Source organism: Cajanus cajan, chromosome 10, assembly GCF_000230855.2.
Source record: "Cajanus cajan strain Asha chromosome 10, NIPB_CcT2T_4, whole genome shotgun sequence".
Lineage (NCBI taxonomy): Eukaryota > Viridiplantae > Streptophyta > Magnoliopsida > Fabales > Fabaceae > Cajanus > Cajanus cajan.
Window position 1 is genome coordinate 3,215,434 of NC_138526.1, and position 9,898 is coordinate 3,225,331.

Here is a 9,898-nt window from a genome sequence, read left to right on the forward strand (position 1 = left end):
GGCTAGATTCTTGGAGGGTTCAAAAGTTTTCTTCTTTTCAAAAGTTTTTCCCTCCTTCTTGGAATATTTCTTTATAAATGAAGAGTGAGAGCTATCTTTTTTGTAAGATTTTCTCATTCTTTGTTGTTCTACCCTTACACAAAGTTGGACCAAGTCATTTAGGTCCCTGTAGGGTAATAGCTCCACTTGGTCTCTTATTTCTAAATTAAGACCACTTAAGAACCTAGCTACAGTTGTTGCTTCCTCTTCCCTAATGCAAGCCCTCATCATTAAAAGCTCCATTTGTTGCCTGTACTGTTCTACAGACATGTCTCTTTGTTGGAGCCTTTGGAGCTTATTCATAAGCTCCCTCCCATAGTAGGTGGGAATGTGCCTCCTTCTCATTGCACTTTTAAGATCATTCCAATATTGAATTGGAGGATCATTGTGGAGGCGTCTCTCTCTCTCTAGGGCTGTCCACCAATACATGGCATGCCCTTGGAAGCTAAGGGCAGCCAAAGGGACTTTCCTCTCTTCACTTATCCTATGGCAAGCAAAGAGTTGCTCAACCTTCATTTCCCAATCTAGATAAGACTCCACATCATCTTTGCCAAAGAATTGTGGGAGGCCAACTTTGACTTCCCTTGGCCTAGTAGTTCTCCTAGGAGTATGTTGGTAGTGATCCCTTTGATTCATGCTTTCATTAGGGGATGTATATTGGGAATGTGAGCTCCTACTCTTTTTCCTATGTTTCTTCATATCTTCTTTCAATTTTTCTTCCTCTTGCCTTAAAATTCTCAATTCTTCCTCTAAATAAGCAAGTTGTCCTTCTCTTTCAATTCTTTCCTTCTCTCTTTGAATGGACTCTTGCTTTTTCCATAGTTTAAGTGATTTGAGCTCTTTAGTGATGTAAGAAAGACTTTTTGGAGAGCCATCACTTTCACTATTGGAGGAATTTTGAGACATTTTAATTCAAGAGATTTTTCCACACAAAAATAGTTTTTATGAAAATAAGATTTTTTTTTTGAAGTGCTTAGACTTGGCACTTGGAGGTCTAAGAGTACAAATTGAACTTTGGAGGGAGGTGAGCTACTAAAGAGCTACTTAATAACCAAGCCTCTTCAAGTAAAAATCTCTAAACCCCCTTGTACTTTTGTCTTGCACAAAATAATTTTCACAAAGAACTTTTCTTAAAGAAAAATAACAAACAAGTGCCTATGTGTACAGTTTATAAGATGCTTGAAAACATAAAGAGCAAGAAAACATAAATTGCTTGAAAACTTAAATGACTGAAAACATAAATTACTTAAAACATAAATTGCTTGAAAACTTAAATGACTGAAAACATAAACTAGGCGTGGTAAACAATTTAAACCTAAGTGAGAGCTTGAGAGGTACCAAAGACCATCAAGGACCCTCTCACAAGTACTAAACGAAATTTACTATGAGAACTTCTTAAGGAGAGATGGAGATACACCAAAGGCACTCCAAGACACTCCTTAATAAAGGCCTTGTACAAAAATTTGGAAATCAAAAATTACAAGAAAATGAAATTCAAATTTTCTTCAAATGAAATGCAAATTCACACTCCAAATGAAATGTAAATTTACAATCAAATGAATTTAGTGGCTGCACCTAATTTAAGTAAAACAAATTTGCCACTAATTAGAAGCAAATTTTAGTCACGGATTTTGTAAGGAAACTAGTTTTAGAATCAAAAATTTCCGTCACTAAAATTTGTTCTAAATTTTCACAAACTTTCACAAATGGTTTAGTTTCTTGTTGCTCCAATTCAGCCACCAATTGCAGCCTCACAAGGTGTTTCACTCCTCTCTTTAGAAGAAACTTTGATGTTAGTCACTTCTAGGTGTTTTCAAGAGCCTAGCCACCAAGAGAGAACAAACTCCCTAAGCAACCACCAAAGCCTTCAAGTGGATGTCCTTTGCCTTGGCCTCCTACACCTTTTAAGAAGCACTCAACCACCTTCAAGATTAGAATATTAGTGCTAAAACTGAAAAAGAACAATTTAGAATAGCTACACCAAATGGTAGAAAAGAATGTGACAAACTAGAAAGAGTTCCACAAAAATGACAAGCAACAATTAAAGGAAATTTTGAAAGCTAGCACACAAAGATTATCCTAGGAAAGGCACTAGAATGGATTACAAAATTAAAAGCTAAGATTAGAAATAAAAATAAGACTCAATTAATGTGGCTGGTCACAAAATTTTAATGCCAAAACAATACCAAAACCGAGAGCAATACAAACAAGTTTTCACTCCTATTTGGCTTTTTTTTTTGCTTTTTCTTTCTTTTCTTTTTAGCAAAATATTTTTCACTTATTTTTCTTTTGATGTTCAGGAGTTTTAATGCCTTTTGAACACTTAGGAGTCTCGGTTTCAAGGTAGAAAAACTGCAGCAAAAATTTTACACAAAACAAGAGGTGTCAACAAGCATGTTTTCACTAGTGTTTCACTATTTTGTAGGATTTTTAGGTCAAATTTTTAAGCACTATTTTTCTTTGTTTTTCTCATGCAATTAGGACACATACACCTCTGTTTTGCCTCTGTTTTATAGTTCAAAGAATTTCAATAAGGTTCAGCCACACAACAAAACACAAAGGAACCTAATAGGAAAGTGTTTATGAACTTATCTTGACAAAACTTTTAATATGACATAATAGAAACCTAACTCTAGGAAATTTGCTAGAACTAATAGCAAATTAAGAACTCAAACATGTAAATCAAAAGCACATATGGTAAGGTACAGATTTAATAAGCAAAAGACACAACAAATTCGGACACAATCAACACAAAACAAAAATTAGGTTAAAACAAGCTAGTCTAGGATTCAATGACATTCAAAGGACTACACATGACTAGACAAAACATATGATTCAAAAACAAAAACATACACTAAGTATTGTCAATGTCCAATCACGGACTCATGCTTATAGGAATAGAGAGACTCAAGCAAAAATAAAAGCACAAGCACATGAACCTAAAGCATAAACCGAATTGATTCAAGGAATTAGGAACAAGCAAAAATCATGAATCAATTACTTCACATGTGACATAAGGATCCATCAAAATTTTTAGAAAACATAGATCCATACAGCAAACTCAATTTCAAGACAAAATAAGGAAGGAACAACACGGATTCAATGAAGAAAAAATTAGAACAAAACCTCAAGAGCACTAGGCTCTAGATACCAAAAATGATGGAACTAGTTGAAGTAGATTGATGTTTCTTCAAGAGTTCCATGCTAAGGACCGAAATGCCTTGAGGTTTACTCCTTAAGAACTCTGGATTCACCTTTGAAGAAGCTTCAAAGGAGGAGAAGTTCATGAAGAGGTTCGGCCACTTCCTAAATCTTGTGAAGGAAGCTTGAGGAACCAAGCAAAGTTTGAATCCGCTATATCGTGGTATATGCGAGCACATCTTACAATATCTTACTTGGCCGACCCTCAATCAACGCGCTGCAAGCCATCGTGTCGACCCCTCACCTGTGCATGAAGTTCCCGTCAAGAGACGGACAGGTAATAACCATCCATGCCGATCAAAAGACGGCAAGGGAATGTTACCTCTCCAGCTTAAAGGTCCAACCCATCGCCGACCCCCCGCCGACGGCAAAAGGTGTGAATGTGATAGGATAGGAGATGACAGAGGGTCTAGATCTCGATCCGCGCCTAGGTGAGGAAGATCGAATCGAGCCAGCCGAAGACCTCGTTTCATTTCAACTCGGAAGGACACCCGAGCAGGTCACACATATGGGATCTCAGCTGAACGAGAACGATTCGAACCAGGTGAAGCAAACGGTTCGAGACAACAGAGACTCGTTTGCATGGAAGGCATCGGACATGCCGGGAATAGATCCTAAATTCCTGTGTCACCGACTAGCCATATGTTGAGACGCTCGACCAGTTGCGCAGAAGAAAAGAAAGATGGGCGACGAGAAAAGGAAAGCAGTCGATGCCGAGGTGAAAAAACTGTTGCAAGACAAATTCATCAGAGAGGTCACTTACACCACCTGGCTAGCCAATGTGGTGTTGGTCAAAAAAGCCAATGGTTAATGGAGAATGTGCACCGACTACACCGACCTCAACAAGGCCTACCCCAAGGATGCCTATCCACTCCCTTGCATTGACCGACTAGTCGACGGAGCGTCCGGACACTCAATCTTCAGCTTCTTAGATGCATATTCCGGTTACAATCAAATACGGATACACCCGGCCGATGAGGAGAAGACGACATTTATAACCGAGAGCGCCAACTTTTGTTATAAAGTGATGTCGTTTGGGCTGAAGAACGCCGGGGCTACCTACCATAGGTTAATGGACAAGGTGTTTCAGGGTCAGATTGGCCGAAACATTGAGATCTATGTGGACGATATGGTGGTCAAGTCCAACTCTTTGGCCGAGCACTTAGCAGACCTAGTCAAAATCTTCCATGAACTCCGCAAGCACAACATGAGACTCAACCCCGACAACTGTACCTTCGGGGTCAAGGGAGGCAAATTCTTAGGTTTCATGCTCTTAGCGAGAGGCATAAAAGCGAACCGAGACAAATGTCAGGCTGTGTTAGACATGCGAAGCCCGAGTAACCTCAAGGAATTGCAACACCTTGCAGGAAGATTGGTCGCCTTATCCCAATTCCTCCCACGGTTAGGCGACAAAATTAGTCCGATGACTAAACTATTGCGAAAGGCTTCGGCCTTCGCGTGGAACGAACAATGCGAAATCTCCTTCGCGGCGTTGAAAGCAACCTTGGCGACCCCGCCGATCCTAAAGAGGCCTGATGCTTCCAACCCACTCCTGATATATTTGGCTATTTCCGACGAGGCGATCAACTCGGTCCTGGTGCAGGAAAAGGAAGGCGCCCAAGCTCCCGTGTACTTCATCAACCGACTCCTCCAGGAATCTGAGACCAGATACCAACTAATAGAAAAAGTTGCGCTCAGATTGGTGCACACATCCCGATGCCTGCGACATTACTTCCAAAGCCACCAAGTAGTTGTGCACACAGACTGCCCAATTTCTAAGGTTTTGGGCAAGCCTGAACTCGCCGGGAGAATGATGGCATGGTCGGTAGAACTCTCACAATTTGACATCAGCTATAAACTGAGAGGGCCGATCAAAGCTCAATGTCTAGCGGACTTTATAAATGAACTACACCCGCATGGCCACTTTGAAGAGTAGTGGTGGACCCTCCACATGGACGGATCCTTAAATTACCGAGGAAGCGGAGCAGGAGTAATTCTGGAGGGACCCAAAGGGATAGTCTTGGAACAATCCCTCCGTTTTCGGTTCAAAGCCTCGAACAACCAAGCCGAGTACGAAGCCTTATTGGCCGGGTTAAGACTGGCCGAAGACATGGGCGCTTCGAGAATCAAATGTTTGCCGACTCCAAGCTTGTGGTCGAGCAGGTGGGCAGTAACTTCCAAGTAAAAGACCATAACATGATGAAGTACTACCATGCCTACCAAAGGTTGAAGGCAAACTTTCAAGAGGTGATAGTCGAGCATATCCCGCGTGAGGACAACACCCGGGCTGACCAGTTGGCCAGGTTGGCCGCGACCAAGAAGCCAGGTCAGCTGAGAACCATTATCCAACAAGAAATTGACCACCCAAGCGTCGAAGAGCAAGTCATCGCAAGCGTCAGTGCCGAACTCCCTGAGAAGAGCGACTCGTCCGACTGGCGAGACAAAATCAAGGCGTTCATCACCATTGGTGATGGAGGAGGCCCATGGGCTAAGGGCCCAACTACTAGAGCAATGGCAAGAAGGATGCATGAAGAGTGGGCCCAAGCCCAAGGAAAGCCCACCACTTTATTTTGTTGGGCTTTGTATCAAGCCCATTAGATTAGGGTTAGTATAGGAGTGGGCCTTAGTGCCATGTATTTCTTTTGGGCCTTGTATTTTCGGCCTAGTAGTATAGGAATTTCATTTGAAGGTCATTTGAATTTAGGTTAATTAGAGTTACATGTGAAATTACATTAGCATCTAATTAGAAGCACATTTGGTGTGCATTTCGGCCATGTGCAACACATGCACATGGTGTGATCCGAAATGCAACTCAAATGGCCTCCTAATTACATGCCAAATGTGTGCACATGGGGGGGTGACCGGTTGGCACCAAAATTTGAATTTTAGAATTCAAATTTTGGCGCCTAGAGTTAAGATAACCATACCATGGTTTTACTTAACTCTAGGTAAACCCAACTTAAACCCTTAACCTAATTTAGCCTATAAGTTCCTTATGACCGAGTTATGTAGCTACTTTTGGACATTATTGAATGAGTATTCTTCTCAAAGAAATCTCTTCTCCGAAGTCACTTTGATCCTAGCCTCTACCCTCCTTGAGAGCTTCTCCTTGTAGAGCTAGGACACCTTATCTTCTTAGGACTTAGCTTGTATGCAAGCCTAGGTCACCTTGCTCCTTTGAGGCGTCTCAAATCCTTGAAGAATCATCTAAGGAATCCGAGAAGGAGTGAAGAATCCATGTGCATCCAAGAGGAAGCACATCAAGTGGTATCAAAGCTTCGGTCTTCAAGAGATAAGTTCATCTTCTTGAATTTTGATCCGTGGTTCCAAATTGTTCTTGAGTTCATCTTGTTCAATTTTTGAGTTCATGTCACTATTGAGTTGATTCCTTCCTAGATCTAGTTTTTGTTTCAAAATTTGATGGATCTAGTTTGTATTGCTTGAATGATTCATATGCGCCTATGTTATATGCTTCCATGAATCATGCTCCATTCTCTTGTGTTTAATTAGGAATTTTCTGCCTATTAGCCTTTGATTTTGTTTGAGTCTTCTTTGCATCTTATTCGGTCAATTAAATGCTTGAGTCTTTTATTTTTAAATCCATGTCTAGTAGGTTTGTGTAGTTCTTATATGTTAATCTTTCTTAGCTATGCTTGTTGATCCTTGTTAATTTTTGATTTGCATCTTGAAACAATTTTCTGGATTTGGCCGAGATCCATTTCTTTTCTTTGGTATAAGCTCATGAATTTTGTTTCATTTTTGAGTTCATAAACTACTACTAGATCATTAGTAGTTTTCTTAGAATTTTAGGCTTCCAAAATTTTTGAAAATGTCTTACACAAAAATTTTAATTCCGTGAGGTTTGATTTTGTTTCATTAGTGTGTGCTGGAAAATTGTGTTTGGATTGCAATTTGAATTTGAAAATTGGAGCCAAAACCGTGCATGTGCTACTTAAACCAACCAAGCATCAAAAGCATGTCACATGTTCATTACATTTTAACCTAATTTGTGTGGCATTTGAATTTCAATTTGAATCCGGTTTTGGTGCTTCATTTAAGGTGTGACCGAGAATTTGTGAGGTTCTTTTGAATTAAAAGAAAAAGGCAACTCCTAAGATTTAAAAAAAAAAAAAATCAAAAATCAAAAGTGAATTTAAAAAAAAAAATGCTAAACCTAATTTGAAAAGCAAAAGCCAAATTAAGGAGTTTAGTTTCTCAATTTGTTCTTCTCGGTTTCTACTTGTTTTGGATTCATTAAAAGAAATTTTCAGCTCACCTATTTTTGAGAGTTTGGTTTTGTGCATCTACTCTAGAACTATTCCTAGGTCAATTCCTTCTAATTCTAGTCAACTACTTCATTTGTGTCATATAAGCTTGTCATTACTTAATCTACTCTTGTCTTCTTTTCCTTCCATATTTTCTTTTGCTGTTCTTATCTTGTGCTAATCAAAGAGTGACCTAAGCTTGACCTAGCCTATCTTCTTAGAAGCTAGTTCTACAAGGGTCATCAAAAGAAGCCTAAGGAAAGGAGGAGGAAGGAAGATATAAGTGGCTTGCGGATTTTGACTCCTTAAACACAAACCATAAACACCTCTTGGCTGGAAATTTGGTGGCGGTTGGACTGGAAAACCGTGAAGCATCTTGGAGTTTAATTTCATTTGTATTTGAATTTAAAAAAAAAAAATGTATAAGCATTAGTGACCGATTTTAGTGACCGATTTTACCTTACTAATTTGAATTTTTGTTGCAAAATTTGGTCACTAATCTATCACTAATTCTTTGTGGCTGTTTTTAATACTTCATTTCAGCCACTTGTTCTTTGTTGTTTATACTTTGTATTTGGCCTTTACAAGGAGTGTCTTGGGAGTGTCTTTGGTACACAACCATCTCTCCTTAAGTTTACAATTTTCGTTAGTACTTGGTGGGAGTGGTCCTTGATTGATCTTTGGTATCTCTCAAGCTCTCACCTTAGGACATGTTTAGGTAGTTTAATTTTTGTTGCTTAATCCTTGTTTTACTTGCTTTTATACGTCTAGCTTATCATAGTTCACAAAACATCAAAAAAATCATTTTCATTGAAAAGAATTTGGTAGAGATTAACTACAAAGGGGATTAGTAATTTTTACTTGAAGAGGCTTGGTTTTTAAGTGGCTCCTAGTAGCTCACCTCCCTCCAAAGTTCAATTTGTATACATAATCCTCTAAGTACTTAGTCTTAACCTTGCATAAAAACAATTGATTTTCAAAAATCATTTCTCAAAAAGCCACTTTCTCCTATAATGGAAGAGTTTTCTACTCCTCAAAGTGATAGTAATTCAAGTGATTACAATGACTTGTCAAAAGTAACACATGAATTAAGATCACTTAAGCTTTGGAAGAAGCAAGAAGCCAAGCAAAAACTTAAAGAAAAACTTGAAAGAGAGGCTCAACTTGCTACTTTAGAGGAAGAGATTCGAATATTAAAGGAGAAAGAAGAAAAATTACACCACAAGCACCGAAGTAGACATAGCTCCCACCATAGTTCTACTCTAGGAGAGTCAATGAATGATGATAGCCTTGCTTTGGGAGATCATTATCAACCACCTCCTAGAAGAGTGCATAGGGCCCCCAAGCCAAGGGAATCTAGGGTAGATCTCCCTTATTTTCATGGGAAAGATGATGTTGAGGGGTACCAAGATTGGGAAATGAAGGTGGAACAAATTTTCACTTGTCATCAAGTGAATGAAGAAAGAAAAGTCTCCTTAGCAACCCTCAGTTTTCAAGGTCACGCCATGTATTGGTGGACTTCTTTAGTGAGAGATAGGCGTCTCCATAATGACCCTCCAATTCAATATTGGAATGAATTAAGGAGTGCCTTGAGGAGGAGACATATTCCCTCTTACTATACTAGGGAGCTTATCAATAAGCTCCAAAGACTCCATCAAAAAAATATGACTGTGGAAGAGTATAGACAAACAATGGAGTTGTACTTAATGAGGGCTGGTATTAGGGAGGAAGAAGATATTACAATTGCTAGGTTTTTGAGTGGGTTGACTTTTGAAATAAGAGATAAAGTAGAGCTTCTCCCTTATAGGGATTTAAATGATTTGGTTCAACTTTGCATCAAGGTTGAACAACAAAATTTGAGAAAAGGTTCTAAAAGCTCATACTCATCATCTTTTTCAAAAGTTGACTACAAGAGGGAGGGCAAGAAAAATGATTTCGAAAAAAATATTTTCCCCTCTAAAAACCTAGACAAAGGTAAAGAAAAAGAAAAAGAGAAGAAAACAAACACTTCACACACTAGCACTAAGACTAGTGACATAAAATGCTTTAAGTGTCTTGGGAGAGGCCACATTGCTTCTCAATGCCCTACTAAGAAAGTTATGATTTTAAGGGGCCAAGACATTTATAGTAGCCAAGATGAAGCTACTACTTCTTCATCTTCCAGTGAGGATGAAGAAGAAGCAAGTGAAGAAGAGTCATGTGAGGTTACTTACCCTTATAATGGGGAACTTCTTATGATGAGAAGGATCCTCAATAACCAACCTAGTGATACACAATCCCAAAGAGAGAACATCTTTCATACAAGATGTAACATTTCAAACAAGGCTTGTTCTCTCATAGTGGATAGTGGGTCTTGGTGCAATTGTTGTAGCACTAGGATGATTGAAAAGTTG